General features: G+C 39.9%; 1 long non-coding RNA gene across 1 annotated transcript in view; it reads left to right on the top strand.

Annotated features, from left to right (window-relative positions):
• Nucleotides 1-7,222: 7,222 nt before the first annotated feature.
• The window catches only part of LOC126412794 (uncharacterized), a 42,342-nt gene continuing 23,756 nt past the window's right edge, over nucleotides 7,223-25,808 (top strand). The window contains exons 1-3 of the long non-coding RNA XR_007575342.1: nucleotides 7,223-10,524; nucleotides 10,738-10,916; nucleotides 25,046-25,223. This is a non-coding gene — a long non-coding RNA (uncharacterized LOC126412794). The remainder of the gene's footprint in view (nucleotides 10,525-10,737; nucleotides 10,917-25,045; nucleotides 25,224-25,808) is intronic.

The raw sequence follows: 25,808 nt of genomic DNA, 5'->3' as shown, positions 1-25,808 counted from the left end.
AACAGAATAATTAGTGCACACAAAGAGTGTTAGACAATGCCAAAGAGGTCTATTTTACACAGAGCACTTTGCGCCGTCACACACGAAATATATTGTTCACACAATTCCAACACCCCTCCTTGAACTTATATTGTGTGTGTTGCTTCCACAAGATAAACCAAATAGTCCCACAATCTTCTCAAACTTCTCCCTTTCCAAGGGTTTGGTCAGAAGGTCAGCTAACATATCTTCTGTGCGCGGATAGTCCACGGCAATGTTCTGTCGCTCTATGTGGTCCCGAATGAAATGGTGCCGTATATCAATATGCTTTGTCCTAGCACTAGTAACATCATTTTTAGCTAGGTTTCTGGCTCCCTTATTGTCACAGAAGATGGTTGTAGGTTCCTCAATTAAATTGGGTTCTATTTCACTTATTAATGTTCGTAGCCATAATGCTTCCTGTGTGGTGTAAGATAGTGCCATATACTCGGCCTCTACGGTGCTCAATGCAGCAGTTTTTTGCTTTTGACAGGACCATGATGTGAGGCCCCCCACTAATTTAAAACAGCAGCCTGTGGTGGAGTACCTGTCTCCCCATTCACTCCCCCAGTCCGCATCGCTATATCCCTCTAGTTTTGTGTTACCATCTCTATGGTATTTTAACTCATAGTTTGAGGTTCCTCTTACGTATCAGAATTTCCTCTTTACAGCTTTCCAGTGCTTTTCCTTTGGGTCTCTGCAATATCTGCTCACTGCATTGGTGGCAAAAGCAATGTCGGGTCGTGATGTTTGAGACAAATATAACAGACTCCCTACTGCTTCTAAAGAAGGACCATTCTTGTCACATTCCACATCAGTCTCATTTACACTTAACTTCACTACTACTTCCATTGGAGTACTTATGGGTTTGCAATCTCTCATGCCAAATTTCTCTAATATTTTTTCCGTGTATGATGATTGACTTATGCTCAATTCTTGTCTTTCTTCATCCTTAGTAATCTGCATACCTAAATAACGTTTGACTTCTCCCAGATCATGCACCTTAAACTTGGTTTGCAGCTGTTTCTTGAAAATTCTCATTTGGCCTTCACTTTCAGTCAGGATAAAGAAATCGGCCACCCATATCGCCTTTATTATTATTTCTTCTTTTCTCCCTTTATAGTAAATGCTGGGATCTGCCTTGGATTGCTTCATATTCATATTTATTAGAATTTCATGTAGACATCGATTCCAACAACGTCCACTTTGTTTAAGTCCATAAATACTTTTTCTCAAACGCCAAATCTTTTTACTTTCTGATCTGGTTTTTATGGCTTCCCTTGGTGGAATGACATATATCTCCTCCTCCAATTTCCCATTTAAATATGCCGTTTTAACATCCATATGATGAATTATTAAATTTCGTTTTACTGCCAAGGCTAAAAGATATCTCAATGATGCATACTTGACTACAGGTGAAAAAGTTTCTTCGTAATCTACCCCTTGTTTTTGTGAATATCCTTTTACCACAAGTCTTGCTTTGTATTTTGGTGAAGAGCTTTCAGGGTTATTCAAATTGAATACCCATCTTGCCTGCAGTGGTTTCTTATCTCCTGGCATATCTACCCATTCAAAGGTTTCGTTCTGATATAAAGATTCTAATTCTCTCTTCTCGCTTCTTTCCATTCTTGAGAGTTTGGGCCACTCATTGCTTCTTCTGCTGTTCTTGGCTCATCATTAAAAGACTGTGCTGTATACATCTCAAAATCCGGATATTCCTTCGGTTTTGGTACACGAGAAGAACATCTTACATTGCTTTCTTAATTTTTTTCATCCTCTAACTCATTGTCATCATAAATTGTATCCATTTGTCCTTGGCTGTCGTCTTCCTCTTCTTCACTTTCTATTTCCTCGAACAAGGTTTCACCTTCTAAACTAGGTGCAGTTGACTTAGTGGTTTTGCTCTCTTTTGAGTCCTTTCTATTTTCAAAGAATATTACATCTCTACTTTTGACAATCTTTTTAGTCAACAGATCCATTAATCGGTAGCCCTTTGAATTTTCACAATAGCCTACAAAAATATACTTTTTAGCTTTCGGATCCCATTTTCCTCTTAGCTGTTTTGGAATATGTGCCATTGCATCACACCCAAAAACCCTTATATTGCTTAGATCAGGTTTCTTTCCTATCCATATCTCATAAGGGATTCTATTCTTTAATTCTTTTGTAGGTGATCTATTGTTCAAATATACAGCTGTTGACACTGCCTCTGCACAAAAATCTTTGGATAATTCAGCATCAGTCATCATGCTCCTTGCTTTCTCAACAATGGTCCTATTAGCCCTCTCAGCAACCCCATTTTGAGTTGGGCTGTACCTTATGGTAGTTTGATGCCTAATTCCCTTTTCTGCCTGAAGTTTCTTCAATTTCTGGTTAATATATTCTCTCTCATTATCAAACCTGATGATCTTGATCTTCTTTCCCATCCACCTTTCAACCATATTGCAATATTCCTCAAAGATATCTCTCACTTGGTCGTAAGAACTATGAAAATAAACATGAGTATATCGTGAGTAATCATCAACAAACATAAGAAAATAATTACTCCCACCTATGGATTCACACTCCATTGGGCCACATACATCTGTGTGGATTAACTGTAAGTCTTCTGTGGATTTACTCTTACTAGTCTTGAAGGGTAACCTTGCTTGTTTTCCCTTTATACATGTCTGACAAGGATCCTTGGACACACTAAAATTCTGTATTCCCTTTACCATATCCTTTATTATAGACATACTCTTTCTATTTAGATGTCCAAGCCTCCGGTGCCATAAAAAACCTTCTGCTGAATATACTGAATCACTAACATTTTTATGTTTACTGTCAATGATATCCAACTTAAAAATACCCCTTTCGTTACTTGCTGTAGCTATAACTTCACCACTTTCACTGATTACTCTTGCACCCTGCATGTCAAAAGTGACTGTATTTCCTTTCTTGACAATTTCCCCTACAGACAGCAGGTTAGTTGCCACATTTTTCACATAATGAACATTGTGTGCTGTAACCATATCTGATTCACCATTTACACTTACATGTAGATCTAGTTTTCCAGCCAGGTGACACTGGAGCTTGTTGCCATCAACAGTAGATATTCCCATATGAGTCTTATCTTTGATGTCATAAAGAAGTAATTTATCTTTAACAATATGCATAGATGCACCTGAGTCTAAAATCCATTCCATATCACGATTACTCATCCCACCAAAGGAATAAAAACATAAGAGTGCCTTACCTTTGTTATTGGTCCTTCTCTCTGGGCTATCAGTAACATACCTCTTTTGCTGAGTGTCTGATCTTAGGCTTACTTTTTCTTTGCACTGAGACGCAATATGTCCCATCTTCTGACATTTATAGCACCTCACCGATTTCTCCTTTTTGTTTTTTGAGTAGAGAGCAGACGCACCTTCCTTCTCCAATGTACAACAGCTTGGAGCACTCTTTACGTCCTGCAGGATTTTCACCTTAACACTGTCGCCTGTGATTGGTATACCCGAGCTTTCAAGTCCCATAATCATAGGTGCATACCTTTCGGGCAATCCTGCCAACAGCAATGTTCCTATCCATTCGTCAGCGATCTCGAATCTGATGTTTCTCAGTCGGTTCGACGTGGTTATTATTTTGTTAACGTATTCGTCTACACTCTTACATTTGTCCAGACGAGTGGTAATTAACTCGCGTAATAATCCTACTATTCTTGTAAGACCACCATCCTCGAATGCACTTCGTAAATTGTCCCAGACTTCTTTCGCTGTAGCAGCTTTTTCAGCGTGAACATAATTCACCGAATCAATCAGTAATATTAATTTTGATTTTGCTTTCCTATCCTTACTTGAATAATTCTGATCTGTGGATTTCATTGTCCCATCTACCACGTCCCATAAGTCGTCTAAACGTAAATACGCTTCTACTGCGAACTGCCAGGTTGCGTAGTTTTGACGACCTATAAGTCTTTCAATCTGTGGAATTTGTGCCGCACACATTCTTAACGGTAACTTGCTTTTTATTGCCGTAAAGAACACCGAAAAATAATGCGGAAAAAAATTGCGATCGTCTTGTAAGGATAACTCGCACTTCACGTAAATTGGAACTTTTCCAATACTTTCTCCCTACTATTTTATTGATATACTTATTCCAAATGCAGCCTGGGCCCATAACCTATTGGAATTTGCGCAGCTGAATAAGTATTAAGGAGAAAAAAAGGACATTTTACTAATAACTATATTAGCACATTCAAGAATAAAAGCCGGCCTCTAGTGGCCGAGCGTTTCTGGGCGCTTCAGTCTGGAACCGCGCTGCTGCTATGGTCGCAGGTTCGAATCCTGCCTCGGGCATGGATGTGTGTGATGTTCTTAGGTTAGTTAGGTTTAAGTAGTTCTAAGTTCTAGGGGACTGACGACCTGAGATGTTAAGTCCCATAGTGCTCAGAGCCTTTTTTTTTTTTTTAAATAACAATAAAAAATTTACAGCGAACACAACAGAATAATTAGCGCACACAAAGAGTGTTAGACAATGCCAAAGAGGTCTATTTTACACAGTGCACTTTGCGCCGTCACACACAAAATATATTGTTCACACAATTCCAACAAGAATGGAGCTCACGTTGGATGTTACCGCCAAGTGCGAACTGCGCGTGCCAATTGACGGAAGTGTATGGTGAGTCGTGCATAGATGTCAAAAATGTTCGTAAGTGATGTAGAGAGTTTGCAGCTGGTCGGACCGAAATTCACGACGAACAAAGGAGCGGGAGACCGTCGGTTTCTGAGGAGACAGTGTTGAAGGTTGAGCAAAGCTTGCATGAAGATCGGCGGATCGCCCTGGATGATCTCTGCACGTTGGTTCCTGAGGTTTCCCGAAGCACCGCTCACAGAATTTTAACGGAAACATTGATCTACCGGAAGATGTGGACAAGATGGGTGCCACGCATGCTGACTGAGGACCACATGCATCAACGACTTGATGCTTCCAGCGCATTTCTTCACTGCCTTGCAGCTGAACAGGACAACTTTCTGGACTCAGTTGTCACGGGTGACGAAACCTGGGCATACCACTTTACACCTGAGACCAAGCAACAATCACGCCAGTGGCGGCATCCTTCTTCGCCAAAGCCGTGGAAATTCAAACAAATACAGTCTGCCAGTAAAGTCATGACAACCGTTTTTTGGGATCGGAAAGGGGTATTGTTAGTTGACTTTATGACCACTGGGACCACAATTAACGCCGACAGGTACTGTGAGACTCTGAAAAGACTCAAACGGGCAATTCAGAACCGGAGAAGAGGAATGTTGAGCAAGGGCGTGCACATACACCATGACAACGTTCGCCCACACATCGCTAGGCAAACCGTTACTCTCCTGCAACAGTTTCAGTGGAAAAAAATCACCCAACCACCCTACAGTCCTGACTTGGCGACCAGCGACTATCACCTGTTCCCTAGGTTAAAAGAACATTTGTCCGGAAAGCGATTCAGCTCCGACGACGAGGTGAAAGAAGAGGTTCATAACTTTCTGAACAGCATGGCGGCGAGCTGGTATGACATGGGCATACAAAAACTGCCATAGCGTCTACAAAAATGCATTGACAGAGATGGTGATTATGTCGAAAAATATCTAAATGTTCAAGTTATAAACTGATGTAAACCACTGTAGAAATAAACAGATCTATGTAATTATAATAGAATAGGAGACCATACTTTTGGGATTACCCTCGTATATGGCTCATCGTACAGTTGTTGCAGAGGTTCATATACCGTGTTGTGTCAAATGAAATCTTGTTTGTCAAAGACGAATGGGTGGCGAGACTCTTGTTCTCTTTAGTCTCTTGTTCCCTTGCTGCAATAGGCCAGAGTTTTCATATCTGCGAGTGTAGCTTGCTGACGATGTCTGACGCATCGCCAATAATGTCTGGCATACAGCAGTAGAACTCACCCAGTAGCCTAATTGGTTGACCATAGGCCAAACCAGCTGTATTTGTTTTCAGATCACCCTTGATGGCTGTGTGGAGGCCCAGTAGCAAGTTTGGTAGTATCTCAGTCCAACACTGTGACTTGTGACACCGAAGGGATGGAGGAGGCTTAGAGCTAAATGTGTAAGCATTCTACCAAACCATTTGCTGCCAGGTCATAAGTAGTTGTCTGTATGAGATTTGTGCCTAAAGTGGCGGCAAATGCCTTGAACAGGTATGATTCAAACTGTCTCCCTTGCTCAGTGGTAACGCACAATGATACACTGAACCAGGCAATCCATCCCTGGAAGAATGTAGTTGCGATGGCCTAAGCAGTGATATTGGACCTGGAGAATACCTACGGTCTGTGGTGGTAAGACAGTAACTACATCCCTCTGATAGCAACAACAGTCCAATAACGTCCGTGTGGATGTGTTCAAATCATTGATTATGGCGAATGAATGTGCTGAGTTACTTTGTTATACTGACATGCCATGCAGTGGTGGACAAATGCCTTACAGTCTTTGTCAATGTTAGGCCACACAAAAGTTCATTTCACCAACTGTGTTGTAACATGGACATCAGGATGCGACAGGTCGTACAGCAACGTGATTGCTTGCTGTCGAAACCATGAGAGACAAAGGGTTGTGGCTTCACCATTGCAGTTCAACATTGGGCTGTTGTATAAAGGCTAATGCCTCATAATCGATTGCACTCGAGATCACTCAACACAAGAGAGCGAGTGTCTGCCGGGACATTAAGTTGTCTCAAAACATGGACAACACTGGTCATAAACATGTGCACTGACTGTGGGTGCGCTGGGGCTCGAGCATCATCATACAGCCACAGAATTTTTAGTTTGATAAAGACAAAATAAAATAAATATACCTCACTTTCTCACTTGGCTTTATCAAAAAGTAATACTATTGAGACCTGAGATGGAAGTTAAAATTTCTGACCTCTAAAACATGTTTGTTTCAGATGTCTTTGTGCAAACGCAACCAAGCAAGACACTCCCCCCATTCCTTGCCTTTCTCTGGTCAAGCCAGAGGCACTCCCAGAATAGCAGTTGTACTTTTCAAGCTTGTTTTCATGTTTTCTTACAAGTGACACGCTACAATACGCCCACTCCATTTGTCAACAATTGGTTCTAAATATCTGCTTGCCAATATTGATCAGTAATAAAGAATAATGCGAGATACAAGGAAGCCAATTGTTACCGACTCCCTCATTAGTTATTCTTTTTAAATGTAACAGTGGTGTAGTATAAGATTTCAGTGAAATTGCTTCTATGTAATCTGGATTGTTATCGTTTTGTTTGTTGAGACAATGGCATTGAAGGATGCAGGAGCTTGTATTGTAGGGTGAAGGGGTGTTACCGCATTAATAGCTAGTACAAAAAGAGGGTCTACTGAAGGGATGTGTGAAGCAAGGTAATCATTTAAAAAAATACTAATACTCCCAAGAAAACATATTAATCATTCAGCCATTGATATGCACCAACAAAAATTTTGGAAAGTTGGCACCCTTGGTTGTAAACTGTCTATGAAGTCTAAATGACAAATGCAATGATGCTTTGTCTGGTGACTGACAAAATGTGTATGTCATTGGTTTGTGGTCCACAATGAGAATGAATTGTCTACCTGTGAGCACGTGTCTGAATTTCTTGATGGAAAAAATATTCTGCATACAGTTCATGGTCATAGGTAGACTAGTTCTGCTATGAAGGAGATAGCTTTTTTCTGTAGAATGCTAAAGGCTGCCACTGAATGTCTGTCTGCTGTTTTAGTGCAGCATCTATTACTGTTGCTGACAGATCAACTGTTACCACCAACAGTGCTTGCAGAACAGGGTGCACCGACAGAGCGGCCTCAGCAATAGCCATCTTGCTGAAAGCTGTCTCGGCTTCACTACTCCACAGCAGTCTGGCGCTTAACTGAGCAACCCTCATAGAAGATCATTCAGAGGAGCAGCTAACAATGCATTGTTCCATACACAATGATGGTAGAAATTGGTGACACCTAGAAATCACCACAATTTACAAACAGTCAATGGTCGTGGATAATTAACCATTGGGTCTACCTTGTCTTGAGGTGGTTGAATTGTGAGGGCATTGACTGTGTAGCCAAGGAAGTGGAATTCTGAACCTTCATCCGTGAAATATTGGAATGTTTGTGAGGCATTGTCCAATACAAAAGGCATTCTTGTAAACTCAAAGAGGCAAAATGGAGTGGTGCGAGCAGTTTTAGCAATCTCTTCTAGCACTACTGGTACTTTATAATATGCACACATGAAGTCTAAGGTGGAGAATACGTGCTTACCATAAATTTAAAGTCCTCAATGTGCAGTACGGTGTAGTGGTCTGGGATTGTCCTTGCAATTAGCTGTTGTTTTTCATCGCCAAGACACCATCCATTGTTCTTCTTAGGCACTGTATGCAGCGGTGAGGCCCAGTTGCTGCTTAATGGTCGGAATATGTCCTGTTCAAGCATGAAAGAGAATTATTACTTAGTTACTTTTAGATTCTTGGTTGGCAGGTGGTGCAGTCAAGCATGGATTGGCAGTCTGGGTGTTGTGATGATGTAATACACTGTCAAATGGCATACTGATGCTAGTGTTGGTCACTATTTGATGATCTTCAGGAACTGTTTAAGAAGTTCCAAGTAGGGAGAGTCAGTCATGATCATCCTAATGGCAGGACCATCCAGACAATGTACACTTACTCGAGTGGCCAGATTAGTGCTGGTATCTAGCAGTCAACAATGTCTGAGGTTATGTAGCAAGTGATAAAATGACAGAAAGTCTCCAGCTATTATGGGATGTGTCACATTCGCTACTATAAATTGTCACTCAAACTTATGACATAGGCCTAGATTTAGTGTACGTGTCACACGCCCATATGATTTTATTGTAGATCTGTTGGCAGCAAACAGGTGACCACCATCACATTTATGATGAGAAACAGGAGTAGATGTATAAACAGACATTTCTGCGCCGGTATCCATCAGGAACTGGAGATTGGTGTAGATACTGGTGACAAACAATCGACAACTGCTCTTTAGATGGCTAGTCGCCATCATCACTGATTTCCTGTCATGTTCCCATCTCACATGGCGTAATGTATCTCTTGTCTTTGACATCCAAACCTTCTGTGGTACCAGCAGATCTTTTGTGATGAAGGTGATCAGCTGGGTTCACCCTGTGATTGACTACTTGAATGTCATGTTCGTAGTGCAGAGTCTAGCACAGTGACCTCCACGATCTGTATCTGTAGTGATCCTACAACAGAATTGTGTGATGGGTTAACAATTGCTACTGTTGCCAACGGGCCTGTCTCAATGATACAGTCAGCAGTCTATGCTAATGTGTCAAGGTCTCTGGTGCATACTGTAAGGATCTTCTGTGTGACTTGAGGTAGATGTGGAAGCTAGATGTTCCTTAGAATGTCTTCATTGACAGCATTGCTCGCTATTGTTAATAACAGGTGCAGCAGCTGTGAGAGATTGCAATCTCCTGCGAGGCAATGCAATCTCCTAATTCATGTGTTAGCAGCAACTACTCAAGTTGTTTTGCCTCAGACTCCGACAGACACGTGACCATAGCATTCTTCAAAGTCCTGTATCAGTCAGAGATCAGTGTTAAGGCCAAAATATTGTACAATTCATTAGCAATGCCTTCATTAAGAGCGGCGACGACATAACAGTAGTTAGTTTTATCAGCTCTTAGGTTGGTGAGCATGTATTGACTCTCGATTTGTGCAAACCATTCAACGGGGTTTGACAGTGACTTGATTAACTGAAGCATTCAGGGGCACATTGACAGATGGTGGCAGGTCTGACATTGCTATATGTCAATACGTGGATGGTGCACGGCATGGCTGATGCAGTAGATTGCCTCTTGACTTTCAAAGTATGTCAGCAATGCAGTATGTGGATGACACATGGTTAATTTGTGCTTGATGTTCAGAGCAACATGACATGGATACTATGTTAGTTGACTTTGACTCTCACCTATGATTATGTCAGGGCCACCAAAAATGATGCGACTCATGAGAACTTAACTTTAAGGCAAAATTTATTGCTTTGCACGTTGATACAATGCAGTCTGAAAATACATCAACATGAAAAAGTAATAACAGAATAATTACATAAAACTAGAAATAGACAGTGTCAAAAAGATTAAGTCATAGTGTAATCACTGTATGAATTGCACACTTCTTCACCTTGATACACAACATTGCACAACCACTACATAAAGTTAGCAGGGCCTGTACTGTCACCGTTGCCATTGGCTGTTCCAAACTGTAACAACTTGGCAATGATAGGTGGAACATGGGAGGCATATGACGACTCAGCGCAAGTAGACAGACTTCAAGAGAATTTACAATTCAGAAACCAGTGAAGACAAAGTGGATCTGGGTGCACCATCTGAAATTCAAGGATCAAATGTGCTGTTTGCACTAAAAGTGATGGGATTACCAGATCCTTGGGTGCTATCAGAAGTGCCCAGGTTTGGAATGAATTCTCCATGTATACACCATGACTTAAATCTGCAGGCTTGAAGGTGACTTTATTCTCTAATAATTACAAATAATTTTGTTTCAATGTTAATTTCTTATTGTAAAAAACGCTACTTTTCTATCCTTATTCTGACAACTTTTCATTCTTGTGTCTATAATATTCGACTAACATATTAAAGAAATGCTGTTAAGTTGCAGCAACATGTCAACTGACAATGTTTATTTTTTGTGTTTGTTCATTCATTGTAACCTATCAGTTTACAGCAACTGTTGGAATGCTTGGATCATGCATGAATATACTAGCTTCCATAATTGAGAATAGTGACTAATAACAGTGAAATTAAGAGACGATATCTAAGTTCGTTCCATGAAAAGTGGTTGCAGAATGAAAATTGTGAAGAGTGGTAACAAAAACTTGACAGTGATGTGCTTGTATGTAAGTCAGAATATGCTTTATCTCATTTACTTTTAAATATGATGATGCTAAGGTTGTGAATAAACATTTACAATTAACAATATTATGAAAAGAACAGTTGCCATTCACCATACAGCAGAGATGCTGAGTCGCAGATAGGCACAACGAAAAGACTGTCAGAAAGTGAGCTTTTGGCCAATAAGAATTTCATCGAAAATAAACTACATACATATACATACTCAAGGAAATGCGATTCACACATACGTGACCACAGTCTTTGGCTGCTGAAATCAGACTGCGAGCAGCAGTGCGTGATGGGAGAGGCAACCACGTCATATGGGAAAGGAGGAGGTTGGGGCAGGGAGGGGGAGGGATAGCAGGGTAAGGGTGGGGGATGCTCAAGTGCTGCTTGTGGGAGTGTACAGGAATGAGGTGGAGAGAGGGTTGGGAGATTAGATGGAGAGTAAGAGAGAGTGGGAGTGGGGGTAGTGAAAAAGGAGAGAAGTAAAAAAAAACTGAGGGTGTGCTGGTGAAATAGAGGACTGTGTAGTGCTGGAATGGAAGCAGAGTTAGGGGCTAGTTGGGTAACTTAGATTGAGGCCAGGAGGGTAATGAAAATGTAGGTTATACTGCAAGGAGAGCTCCCAACATTGTTTAACATGTACAATTAGAAAGACACAAAGGGAATATTATAACTCAAAAGAAAAATCAGCCTCTTTTTAACCCCTTCAGACTTGAACTATTTTGTCCGCAGCTCGTGGTCGTGCGGTAGTGTTCTCGCTTCCAGCGTCAGGGTTCGATTCCCGGCGGGGTCAGGGATTTCCTCTGCCTCGTGATGACTGGGTGTAGTGTGCTGTCCTTAGGTTAGTTAGGTTTAAGTAGTTCTAAGTTCTAGGGGACTGATGACCATTGACGTTAAGAACCATAGTGATCAGAGCCATTTGAGCCTGAACTATTTTAACCTAGAGAAAAATATATTTTGCTGCAAAATATATATTATTATACTGAAAGGAAATATCTAGACATGTTTTCAATTCTTTTCACCTCTCTTCATTTTAAAAAAAGTGCACAATTGTGCACAAAATGTCTCAAAGGCCACAAAACACAAAGCAGTGTCAAATACAATACAATACAATCGATCTTCATGCAAACCCTCATTTAAAAAGCTTCATATTCTTACATTACCATGCCTATATATCCTAGAAACAATCATGTTTATAAGTAAAATCGTCGATGTAAATAGCAAGATTGCTCTACAATGTAAATATGTGAAAAATTTAAATAGTTTATACAATTAAGGCCAAAATAAGAAATGTGTATATATAAATTTATCTGTGTGTTATATGTGGTCTATTACATATATGTGTGCATCTGTATAATCAAGGCCAAAAGTATGAAATGTGTGTGTGTAAAATTTATTTGTGAAATGTTATTCCCATACGTTAGAGTTAGTTATATTGCTATATACTGAAAACCATACAACAGCTTCTCTGTTAAACTTTATTGCAAATTATTTGACTTGTCTTATATCATTATTTACCCCTGTACAGTGTATGATTCACAGGACCAATAAAAAATAAATATACAAAGTATGTAGGTCTTGGTGAACAGTGAGGTTGTAACTAGTCATGTCATACAAATCAGCTAAAAAACGTAAAAAAAGTATACAGTTCTATTATCCCTCAATTTCGCCCATGGCAAAAAACTAGACAGCTAACTGGTCCAAGTAATTTTGATAACAGTCCAAAATGTGTATGCCATGTACAGCAAAGCATGAGAACATTGACACAGGCACAAATCTAAAGCAGAAGAGTAAATAATGTTCAATCAATAAAAAGAAAGTAGTTTACTTTGTACAAATTTATTACACTGTAAACTCTTTTAATATGCTATTGCTTAAATTAGCTTACCTTCTGAGTTGATTTCATGAGAGTGATACTCTCGATATTTGTCACTGTCACAGCACTCTTCACTGGTACTGGTACTGGTACTGCTGCTTCTTCTTGTACAATAATTCATCACGGGATACACGTCTTTCTTTAGACATGATTGTTGAGACTGGATTTTTACAATACATTAGTCTATGTCTGACTTAGATCACTTTAACATCAACTATTTCTAGTTTTCATTCAGCATGGCAAATAATGCTGCCATCTGTTGATCTAAAATCAAAGTTTGATTTGGATCAATTTTTCACTTATTAGAAAACGTGATCATATGTCCATGTATGGAGTTAAGTAATTTCCATAAAAGAAGTGACTTAGACTACTTCGATTCTGAACTTGCCACATTTATTAAGCCTATTCAGTGTACAGCAAAAAAATATTTGTATTCTGGCGGTTTCCGGTGATTAAGGGTGGCAGTGTGGTACTGGTGTGCAAGACTCACACTCCCCCTTGGCTATTGAACTTACTTGGAGTTGCTTTGCCGATCTTCTTTTCAGGATATCCGGCTGCAATATCCTGCACAATTTCTTCTCCAAAGATAAGATGCTACTTTGTAGGGATTTTTTCTACTTCTAAAATAACTCCGTACACTCGAGAATACTTTGAGCTCAATCTCACTATTTTCATCACACATAACAGTTTTCATACAACTAAAACATTTTTCATAAGCTCGGCACTTTTCGGTCCATCAGAAACTATCACATTCATTTTTCCATAAATACAGTCTACAAATCTCTCCTAGTTTGACAAGACAACTGTCCGGACCTTACGAAAGTAAGAGAAAGAATGAAAAAGTAGTTGTCTCTCTTCTTCTTTCAACATTCAAATGTTCACACAATAATGTATGATGTCACACCATCTCAATTACTCCTTGTGCTGGACATGTAACTTTTTAGGCAGGCTCGGCGACTACCTGCCCGCGCCGATCATCTATCCGATACTCGTCCATGTGCACACAAATAATTGTGGTGCAGTAGACACAGTTCTACTTTACCACACTCATCTCTGAAATAATGCGTGTTCGAGACGGTGGAAATACGAGGGTCTCCAGAATTTACCCTGAAATTTTCGAGGCACAACATATACATGTTTGTTATGTACATCAATATTGTATTCACATATTATTACTTCACATTTCCATCAATTTATATAACTTCTTTTTAGCCATTGGGTACTTCATATATAGCTCTTTTTCCTTTTTCATGTTAACATCATTATAATCATGGACCTTATCATCAATGTAAGCTTTGTAAGGACAAGAATCTTTCTGTTCTCTTTCCAAGCGTAAACTCCAAGTGTGCATTACCCAAGCATATGCTGTTATCTGCTCTTACTTCGCGTAATACTTTTTCTACATATGGATTTATTCAAAACCTTTTACAACCTGGAGGAACCCTGGGTAAATAAAGGTGTTCTTTTCAATCACGTAACTTCATACAAACATAATAATGCGAGTGGAAACGAGAATTCAATCTTACCAGAATAATCTCTACAAAATGTGTGACTTTTGTCATGATACTGCCCTTTTTCTTTAGGCACAGTACCTATACCTCACATTTGGGTTGATACTATGAAAGCACTTCCTCCTTACGTTGTGGTAGGTATGCCCCTTTAAACAAATTCCTAATACACTATGGTACAGGTCAATCCCCTTCTTGGTCCCGTGCCCACACAGTATAGGTCAGCCTTTCTTGGGTCTGCCTACCTGCCCTTTTCCATCCAATCAATGGTGGGTATGACCTCCTCCTCCTTCCTGAGTAGGCTTCATAGTCCATTGCCCTAGCATACATCTTTATGTACCCTAGAATTCGAATACCTCTTAGAGAAATTAACATCCTACTTCACTCCTTACACTCGCTTCTCAATACTTTCTTTAACCCTTTAGAGTCCTCCATTACTCTTCCAGTTCTATTTTCCCAATAGACACCGCACTCCTACTTATGCTCTGCTTGTCCCATTATCTTACAATTCATCAGAATAGTAGTTAGACTGACTCCAATTCTGTCCACTTAAGTAGACGATGTAGCATAACGAACCACAATATGTTCCTCCTCCTCTCATGTACACATACTAGTGTAATACCGGCATCATAACCATAAATACTCTTAGTTTTTACATATAAAAATATATCCCTGTACTTATCTTTACGTGATGTGGAACTGTCACCTCACTTACCCAGGTGTGCATACCTATCACTATATGCACAATTTCCCCCTCAAACACATGACGGTCCCACATTACCTTAAACAGTACTCTTCTTGTTTGTGTCTTTGTGTTTCATTGTGTGTATGCATATGGGTAGTCATGTAGCCTGATTCTTTGGTCAACTTATGGAAAATAAGTTAAAGGTTATAGAAAACCATAGAAATCGAGAAGGACTTCAGCGATTAGAAGTATATGCATATGGACAGACGGAAAGATAGACTGGTACTCAAAAGAGAAGTAAGAAAAGAAAAAGTAGAAATGGTTGCTAAGATCGAAGAAATGAAAGAAGATAGTCCCATAGACAGGAAATCCTTCCCACCCCCTTTTCCCCAGGATCCCCACTTCACCGGTACTTGAGTGAGAAGCCAGAGGAGGTATGATGTTAAACGTCTCCTGCAGAACTGACATTCTCACCATCACCTTCGAAGTCCCCAAAGAAAGATCTTAGCAATTCCTATGGAATGGCAAATGGTGAAGAATCAGTCACACTTGCCTGCGAGGATTGTGTGAAAGGTGTGTGTTAGCCTTTACATCGGCCGCGGTCCGGTAGTATACGTCGGACCCGCGTGTCGCCACTGTCAGTGATTGCAGACCGAGCGCCGCCACACGGCAGGTCTAGTGAGACTTCCTAGCACTCGTCCCAGTTGTACAGCCGACTTTGCTAGCGATGGTTCACTGACAAATTACGCTCTCATTTGCCGAGACGATAGTAGCATAGCCTTCAGCTACGTCATTTGCTATGACCTAGCAAGGCGCCATTATCGGTTGCTATTGATCTTGTAATTCATGTATCATCAAGAGCGATGTTCACCAATTATGGATTAAAGTTAAGTATTCCAGAAGCTACGTACTTTTTTTTACTAGACTCAACTCCTTTAACTGTTCCAGACCTCACGCCAGCCTGCGTGAGCTTAAACGCGTGCCTTTCGACTACCTCCTAGTGGCTTGGCTGTCTTGCCAAGTCACATCACCTACACTACCCACACCCTTTCAAAATCAATACAAACCCTCCCCATTCATATGATATCTCACCAAAAGGTATCAAATATTCTATAAAATTATACACTATAATCAAATAGTTTTTCAGCTAGTCACTTCATACTATATCGTTCTTAAATATACTACTCTTATTTATTTTATGTCATCAAGATAGCACTCTGCTTACCAACAGATTATTATTCTGTTTGATCCGAATTATGTCTAGAGATCACTGGTTATTCATGATTCCCTAAATTAGTCACGATTGTGTAGTTATGTTCGGTCACTTAAATACCAATATGACATAATAGTTTAAGAGGTTATTAATAGATTACAGAATAGTCGAAGATTTGAAGGAAATTCGGTGTAGGAAAACTAATGTGGAAGTAACAGCGAACCCAACTCAGGAACCGAATGTCATCACTCTACCCATTATCACGGAATGTTAACGTCCCTGGGGTATAATGTGACTCCACCCAAATCCCCACCGAGCGAGGTGGCGCAGTGGTTAGACACTGGACTCGCATTCGGGAGGACGACGGTTCAATCCCGCGTCCGGCCATCCTGATTTAGGTTTTCTGTGATTTCCCTAAATCTCTCCAGGCAACTGCCGGGATGGTTCCTCTGAAAGGGCACGGCCGACTTCCTTCCCCATCCTTCCCTCATCCGATGAGACCGATGACCACGCTGTCTGGTCTCCTTCCCCTAAACAACCAACCAACCAACCAACCAACCCAAATCCCATGGATATGCTCTTAACCTCACTTGAGCAAGTGCAGACCAGCACTTCTCATTACATTTTGTGTGAAAGTCTCCCCTCAACAAAACAATTACCACTTTACTAGTCAACACTACATTCTGTGAAGCTACCCCATTCTCTATCTTATTCTGGATAAGTTTAAATTCCTTCCACAAACCTTCTATGCCTTTTTTAGTACCAAGTTCCTATGCTAAATGTGGTGGAACGTTGTCTGTGTTTACCCTTTCGTAAATTTACGGTCGATTAATTCGTCTACCTGTCCCTCCAGACTGCTTATATTTATGGTGGCAGAGGTTGCTAGCTTTTCATTAAAATTTCTCCCTACCGCATCTACACGAGTGTTGACCCCTGCAATTTGCGATTGGACAATAGAGATCAGTGTGTCTTGTCTTTCAATGGTATCTTTTAAGGTATGTAATCTCTGTTTCACTGTGTCGAATGTAATATTACACATACTTTGAAATGACCCTAACTTCTCATTAAATTCAGACTCTATATTGGTACACTTGTCCTCAATATCAAATTCTAATCTTTGGGTCAACTTCTGAAATGAATCATCCTACTTTTGGTCAAAGTCCATAAACATTTGATTCATTTGTACAATTAAAGAATTACTTAATTCATTCTTTAAATCTACTCGTAAATTTTCCACTTTATCATTTAACATCTCAGATTTAGAATTTAAGGCTTTACCCTGTGCTTCTAACTTTTCACTTAAAGTAGTACTTAGTTTATTTCTCAAATGAGTAATCGAGCAGTTGAAGTTGCACTCTGTGCTTCTAACCGTTCACTTAAAGTAGCACTCTGTGCTTCTAGTTTTTCATTTAAAGCAACATATTGGTCACTTAGTTGTTTCTAGTTCTGACTTAAAGAAATATTTTGGTCACTTAGTCCTTGTCTTTGTACATCTAACTTAGTATTTAACTGAGTATTCACTGAGTCCAACTTCAGACTTAGGCCTAGTTCCCTAATTAAATTTGCTACTTCAGTCCAGTCTGGCATGACCTTAGTCACTGTCATCGCCATGGCTGGTTCCATAGGTTGTTGTTCCTTTTTCATAGTCTTAATTTTCTTCGATTTTGTGATCATTAAAAAAAATCACCTCTGTAAATAATGACCACCCTAGTTTACATTCAAATAGTTATTATCTTGAGCCTACCCAGCATAGGATTGTAGGCTGCGTCGGTGAGGTGTAGAAACAGCACCAGTGAACTGCACAGGTGCTGGCAGAGTCAAATGTTGGTCGCAGCATTGGCATTGGCGGCGGCAGGCGCAAAGTTAGCAACTCAAACAGCAACCAGCAATGATGGCAGGTTATTGTGACTGCATCATCTGGTTACTGTGCTCGGCGTCGGCTGGTTACTGCGTGTGTGAGGGTTGCTTCCTCCCCATAACCAAATCTTCTTAATCGAATATTGCAGACCAATTTTTTCATCTGCTATGGCAACTCTAAACTTTTTCTCATCTCAATCTTCATCAAAAAAATTCCTCCTTTTCATGTCCTGCTCTCTTTGGTCACCACGTTTTGCCGGTTACCGGCGATTAAGGGTGGCAGTGTGGTACTGGTGTGCAAGAATCACACTCCCCCTTGGCTATCAAACTTACTTGGAGTTGCTTCGCTGATCTTCTTTTCAGGATAGCCAGCTACGATGTCCTGCACAACTTCTTCTCCGAAGATAAGGTGCTACTGTGGAGGAATTTTTTATACTTTTAAGATAACGCCGTACACTCGAGAATACATTGAGCTCAATCTCACTGTATTTTCATCACACATAACAGTTTTCATACAACTAAAACATTTTTCGTAAGCTCGGCACCTTTCGGTCCATCAGAAACTATCACATTCATTTTTCCATAAATACAGTCTACAAATCTCTCCAAGTTTAACAAGACAACTGTCCGGACCTTACAAAAGCAAGAGAAGGAATGAATAAGTAATTGTCTCTTCTTTCAACAACATTCAAATGTTCGCACAATCATGTATAACGTCGCACCGTCTCGTTTACTCCTAGTGCTGGATGTGTAACTTGTTAGGTGGGCTCGGCAACTACCTGCCCGCGCCCATCATTCGCCCGTCCTGCACACACGTAATTGCGGTGCAGTAGACACAGTTCTACTTTACCACACTCATCTCTAAAAAAATGCGTGTTCGAGATGGTGGAAATACGAGGGTCTCTAGAATTTCCCCCAAAAGTCTCGAGTCACTACACTATGCTGCTGTCAATTCATTCTCATTTGAAACAAGAACAAATCACTGGACACAAAATACAATTTGGAAAGATGTGTCATGATATTGGGATTCTGTTATAAAGGAGATGGTGAGATTAGGATAAACCACACTAATTTTAATAAAGGTTTGGTAAACACTTAGTAGGTCATGAAAGATGGTGTTTGGAGATTGAGCAAAAGCAAAGACAGATGCTTAACACTTGTAGGGAGGTCCGAGCAGCAGTTTCAAATGTGGCACAGGCCCTCGCTCCACTTGTCATCGACTGTGTAATACACTAGAGCTGCTACAAGCTGAGCAACTCGTCTTTCCATCCATGAGTAACTTCAGCCTCTCTGTGCAATCAAACCTACATAAGTGGAACACCGTGCCAGCCCCAGCAGTCCTGAAAATGATGGCAGAGAGAGCTGTTGAAAGCTTGAATGTTTTATTTGAAATAACACAACTTGTAAACAGAGAATATATCATTCAGCCTGAATGTGTCATGAATGACATTTTTTTGAGGAGTGAAAAGAATTAGAAGGAAATTAACAAGTTCAAGGGCAAAACAAAAGTACTGATCCAATGACACAACTCTAGCCAATTAATGCTAACCATTTGTGGAATTTATTGGCAATGCACATTTTGGTTGATTACCTCAAGGCACTGCAGTAGCCTCCCTGTTAGTAATCTTCGAATTCTAGTCAAAGATGGTGACGCTACACCCCTTCCCAAAAGCAAATGCTAGAACAATGATAAACTGGATTAAGAATAAGTAATTCAAGGAAGCAGGATGCCCAAACAGGGTGTCATCCGACAACAGTGCAAAAGTTTGAAAAAGTAGTGAATGAGCCACACATTTGGCATGCAAATACCTTTTATGGGGGATTAAAATTGTATGCTGGACCGGGATTCAAACCTGGGTCCTTTGCCTTTCGCTGGTTCAAGTGCTCTATTGACTGACCTATTTGGAAATCTGAATGATAGGAAAAGAGATACTGGCAGAAGTAGAGCAGTGAATGTGGGTTGTACATGGATGGCTCACAGGGTGTATACGTGGACAAGGAACAAAATTCCCGGATTTCCCAGTTAAAAATACACTTTCTCCCACGTGAAAATGCACTTTTTCTGCGTTAAGTGACAGTATACTCTTCCTCGGCACTGTAATACCTATCAATCCTTTGAAACTCGGGGGGGGGGGGGGCGTTTTGAAGGACGTTGGATGTGCAGAAACATGTACGCTGCATATTTTCTTATTATGAAGGTATAAATCTGAATTCCAGCAAACACCACAAGTCACTTTCCGAAGCATTGAAATCGAGATTGCGATGCCACTTTTGTAAGCCAGTGTCACGTGATCTCGCCAGCTGATGACAGCATATGACACGCGATGCAGTCAGTCAATAGCAAGATCATTCTTAAGTAGCGTGAACACACAAGTAAGGAAAGTTAATGGTTTACATTAATATACATAGCATTCACATAAAAAGATTAATAAGCTGGAAGACAAGCTAAGCTTCCACATATAATGTTGATCTTTTTGCGCATGTTACACTTTAAGATACATCACACAAATGTACCAGTAAATTTTTAATAACGATGTAAATGTCTGATCTTCTGGGCTCGAAATTCTTCTAAATGGCCATCCTCAAATAGTTGATTTTTAAATGAGAGTCAAACGCTTTGTGATTAAAGAAATTCATCGTACATTCTCGCACATAGTTCATCTTGCATAAACGGAAATTTACTTTGAACGTAACGCTTTTCAAACCACCAGTAGCTACATGTTAGAAATAGGTTCGTTTCAGCAGTTGCCAGAGAGCGCCAGATAACGGGCGTCACCGCGCTTGTGTAACTACGATGACGCAGGAAACTTGATCTTCATACCGCATACGTGTAAAACTTTTAAAAGATCTTACATTATGACATAAAAGAAACAAGACATCAGAGGATACGTCAAGAGCATCGGAATTCCGTGAACCATACTAAAATGCATAATTCAGCTTAAAGTGCACATTCGTGGGTCCAGATTCGGATGCAAATTTTCTTGGAGTACCAGTACTGTATTATCTCATGTTTGGTTCTTTATTATGGCATAATGCCATACGTGCACTTGAAATGCAGCGAACAGTTGAAACTAGCCAACAGTGTGAAATTAAACACTTTGTTTCAAATAAATTGACTGCCTCCGCGGAAAAGATTTAATAAAAGCCAAATCTCTTTAGCAAACCGACAAAGATAACTTCATTGTTCTGCAAGGCGATTAATGCTTGACTGTCAGAGAGGTGGACACAAAATCTGAAACTAATAACATATTTTAGCCTTCTGTAATTATGCGAACGTATTTCAATTCATTTGATAGCTCCCGGCCACAAAAATCCGTTTTGTTTTCATTTAATGTGAGAGCAAGAAACAAGGAGGTAACAAAAAAAACACTGAACTTAAACACAGGTCACGTGGAGACGACCCTCATCCCTACCGCAACTCAGACTGCTCTGTGCATCAGCCACGGATATACGATATTTTGGAACCGGGACAATACTAGATAGTGGCAGCCGGCCACATTTCTGTAACCAAAAGCAACTGCTCAAACGAATCTAATTTAAACAGTTGTCACGTCACGCTCATCGGAGGCAGTTTGTTGTTATGAAGCATTGCACAGTCTTTCCAAAGCCTTTGCCACACTTCGCTGTTGGCAGACGCTCGTCTGAGCACTGTGTTTTGTTGTATATGGCACATTTCCTTTGCAACTTAAAATTTCATTTCCGTTTTCTTTTTTTCTCTCGTTCATGTTTTGTTGCTGCAGAATTATTCTGCAGTAGCGAGATACAGTAATATCCTTTGTTAGAGAATCGGTTCTTACCAGCCAAATTCACAAAAATTTAACTGAAAACTACAACAATGAAAAATTCCCGGAATTCTAAACTATTCCCTGTTTTCTCCGGGATGAATAAATTTCTGGGTTTTTCCCGGATCGTATACAGCCTGGGCTTAGTTACAACAGCACTTACCTGTGAAAGGCAAAGGTCTTGGTTCAAGTTCCAGCCTGGCACACAGTTTTAGACTGACAGGAAGTTTCAGATCAGTGCACATTCCACTGCGGAGTGAAAATCTATTCCGAAAACAATCCCCAAGTCTATGACGAAATTGTTTCCTCTTTTTTCCAAGATTGCTATTCCCATGAGGTACACTGGAGAATTTTTGTGAAATCTGGAATGTAGGATAAGAGGTGCTGGCAGAAGTGGAGCTGTGAGCGTGGGTTGTGAGACATGCTTCAATAGCTCAGATGGTAGAGCATTTTCCCATGAAAAGCAAATATACCAGGTTCAAGTCCTAGTCAAGCATACGGTTTTAATCTGACAAGAAACTTCCAATAAATGCAAATTATGCTGCAGAGTGAAAATTCATTCTGGGGATGCCACAGTCTAAGACATTAGTTTTGACGCACACTGTAACCTGAAAGGTTAAACGGTTGTACAGTATTAAATATGAAAAAAGGCTCCTACAAAAGGGATTACAGCATTTGTACATGAAATTCTGAATTAACTTTCAAAATTATTGGATGAATGATAACATAAGCTTTCTAACATTAGTTGATCAGAACAATGTGAAGGGTCTTTTGATGTTGATTATATATAGAGATCTATCAAGCTTATTAGAAAATTTTAATGTATGTATGACTAAGTTAATAGGTTATCCTGCAATTGTATAAGATTTTGTATATTTTATGAGAGGCTAACAAAGACTACAGATTTCTGGGATTGCTTTCAAAAGGCACTGTAGTGAATAGTATACAGGATATTCAGAAATTCCCATTACTTTTAGAGGGGAGGGAATAGGAAGCCATGTCCAGAGATGTGCCATTCCCAGTCTGCAACGGTTTCAATTCAGATGTTTAACTCGCATCCCCTTCTTCTTGAGGAACTGAAGAAGGCATGACATAGCACAGTTATTAGGCAACAATTCTAAACTGAACGTAACAGGGTGGCTACTAAAAAAAAAAAATAAACAAATAAATAAATTTTGCTGTCAATTCCAGGTACGGGGAGGGAGATGATATCATACGAATCTCCTGATAAATTAATGGTGAGCAGGTGATGGTGGCAGCAGCAGTCTTACAATAACAACTATTCTAAAATTTTTAAACATCAGCAACTTATGTGATCTAATATTCAAATAATTAACACACTTTCAAAAATTTGTGATTTACAAACCTCAATAAAATTAAATTCCAATGTTAGGTTAAAAACATAGAATCTCCTGCAATTTTACAAAATCCCCTGAGATTTCCTTGATTTTTCCCGGTAAAATGCAGTTACCTGAGAATTTCCAGTTTTCCAGTACATGTTTACATTATTCTGAAACAAAAACAGAACCCGGATACTATACATACAGAACAGCACAGATGCATTACAACAGCGGCTTGATGTGGTGACCACTAACATTGTTGCAGGCTTTGTACCTATGAGACATCCCAGCTGATGTCTGACCGATTCTAGTGCACCATACGTGGACATGTTACACGTATGGATTGAAACCGTTGTAGAATGGAAACTGTACATTTCCAGACACAAGTTCCTATTCAAAATATTATGTACTCACTCCCCTCTACAAGTCCTAGAAGTTTGTAACATGAATTTTCGAATAACCTGCATGGATGTAAAGTACTATTCAGTTCATAGTCCTGGTGTAATTGGTGTAATTCACTGGGAGTTTGCTTTCTATAGGATTTTCAGCACCAGTCACAATTTGGAGAAGTTACTTTCCTCCACTTGTGCAGAGAGCTGATACACCTTCCACTGTAGTTTCTTATTTGGTTAACAAACAACCTGCTCTTGCATGGCAATTCAAACCTAGGTGGCTTGGTTGATATGCACAGCATTTTTAGTTGTTCAGTAGTAGCATTAACCTACCATGCGTTCCTGCAGCATTCATTAATATCAAAGCTGTTGTCAACTAATATCCTTCTGGATTCCAAGGGTGGGTGATGAAAACAAAGCCTTTCTTTGCTAACAGTTGGAATGCGTGCATGATGGAGGTGAGGAGTTTTCTGTGGTCCCAGGCAAGTGCACTTTTTCCAGCAGAGATGGAACTGGTGTGCAATTAAGTATGGGTACACCCAAAAGTAGGTGTAAGTCTAATTATACCAGTTATAAGACACACAGTATGGCTGAGCTCTGTGTTGACAAGTCTTGTATTATTCATCCATTTTGGGGAGCAATATTCTGCAGGAGGGTAAACCAAGCCCAGAGCTTAAGTATGGAGTGTAGATGCAGAGGATCCCCACAAACTGGCATTGACTTCTGAAGAATGTTATATCGAGTTTTGATTTTGGCAGCTGCTTTTAGTACATGTTTGTAACAGTGTTTTATCAAGTGTGACCTCTAGATATTTCAGGTTTCTGTTATTTCTGAGTAGACAGAGTTCTTTGTTGGTGAACTTTTAGTTTAGACAAAATGCATAGACTTCTATCTTAGCAACACTTCCTTACAACCTTCATTTGCAGAAATTTTCACCAATATTTGTTCAGTCATTGGTCAGTACCTATCTTGTAACTTAAAGATCTCTATGTCTCATTGTGAATGCCCTGTCGTCAGCATACCCAAATTTCCCTGATGATGTTTCATGCATATATATGTACAAAAGGAATAAGAGAGGGGCCACGGAAGATCCTTGTGGCTGCCCATTGTTTCGCTTCATCTGTGAAATAATCTTGTTTCCCGTTGTTTAGCTTCATGTGTGTACTCATCTTTTTGCCCATTATCACTTGGAAACATTGATTACTGAACATTTCACTCGTGAGATTGGCATATTTTAGGCTTGGGACGACTTAGAAGTTTCAATGTGACACCAGGCCCCTCTCCTGCTCATTTTGTACATATGAGATATGCCTGCATTATAAGCAATATAGAGCTTGCGTATGATCTGTCTGGAGGCAAGGTGTCATATTAACAACCAGACAATCTTCGAGATCTGGCAAACTTTACATCATTTTATCATAATGTACTATCTCTCAAGAATCTGAGCACTACTCATACTCAGCCTTTTCTTCAAGGGTTCCCTTGGAGAAGTCAGCTGGAGATATCCCAAAATCTAAACCGGAGTCCACATGCACAAGACATGCATTTACCATCAGGTCGCAGCAGAAATGGGTATTGCGAGGCCAATTAATAACTGAGTAGGTGATAACTATAATAGCTAATCTCTTCAGGAAGAATAAGCCAGAATATTAAGTAAGTAGATAAGAAACCTACTTTTAAGAGGAATAATGTTTAATAATAGCCTATCTCTTCAGGAGGAATAACCAAGAATATTAAGTACATAAGAATCCTCCTTTTAAGATGAATAATGCTTAATCACTACAAAGTAAAGAAAAAAATAAGGCACCCAGTCTCCTTTCTTAGAGGAGAGATTTTGTCTTTCCTAATAATATTATTGAGAGGATATGTATTTTATTATATGATGGAATGACGTGTTAAGCCATTTGAACAGAAAAACAGCACGTCTCATCAATGTAAATATTAATTTAACTATAAGATTTAGCTTTGGACTTACCTGTTCTTGATGCTTGGTGAGAATATATGCTAGTAGCACGGAGACTGGTACAGGTGTCACACAGAGAAATCTTTGGCTTTTAGATTATACTGAGCCACATAAAAAAACCAAAAAGGAAGAGAGGTGACTCGTACCACTGTCAAAATGCAGAGGCATAACTTTGAAAGATCACACGTGTGTATTAGCATGGAGGCGGAGGAGCAAGATATACTGTGACACTTTCACTTTATTGTAAACAAATAATAAGGAAAACATTGGGTAAG

Source organism: Schistocerca serialis, chromosome 7 (genome assembly GCF_023864345.2).
Source record: "Schistocerca serialis cubense isolate TAMUIC-IGC-003099 chromosome 7, iqSchSeri2.2, whole genome shotgun sequence".
Taxonomy (NCBI): Eukaryota; Metazoa; Arthropoda; class Insecta; order Orthoptera; family Acrididae; genus Schistocerca; species Schistocerca serialis.
This window is presented reverse-complemented; position numbering and strand designations above follow the sequence as displayed.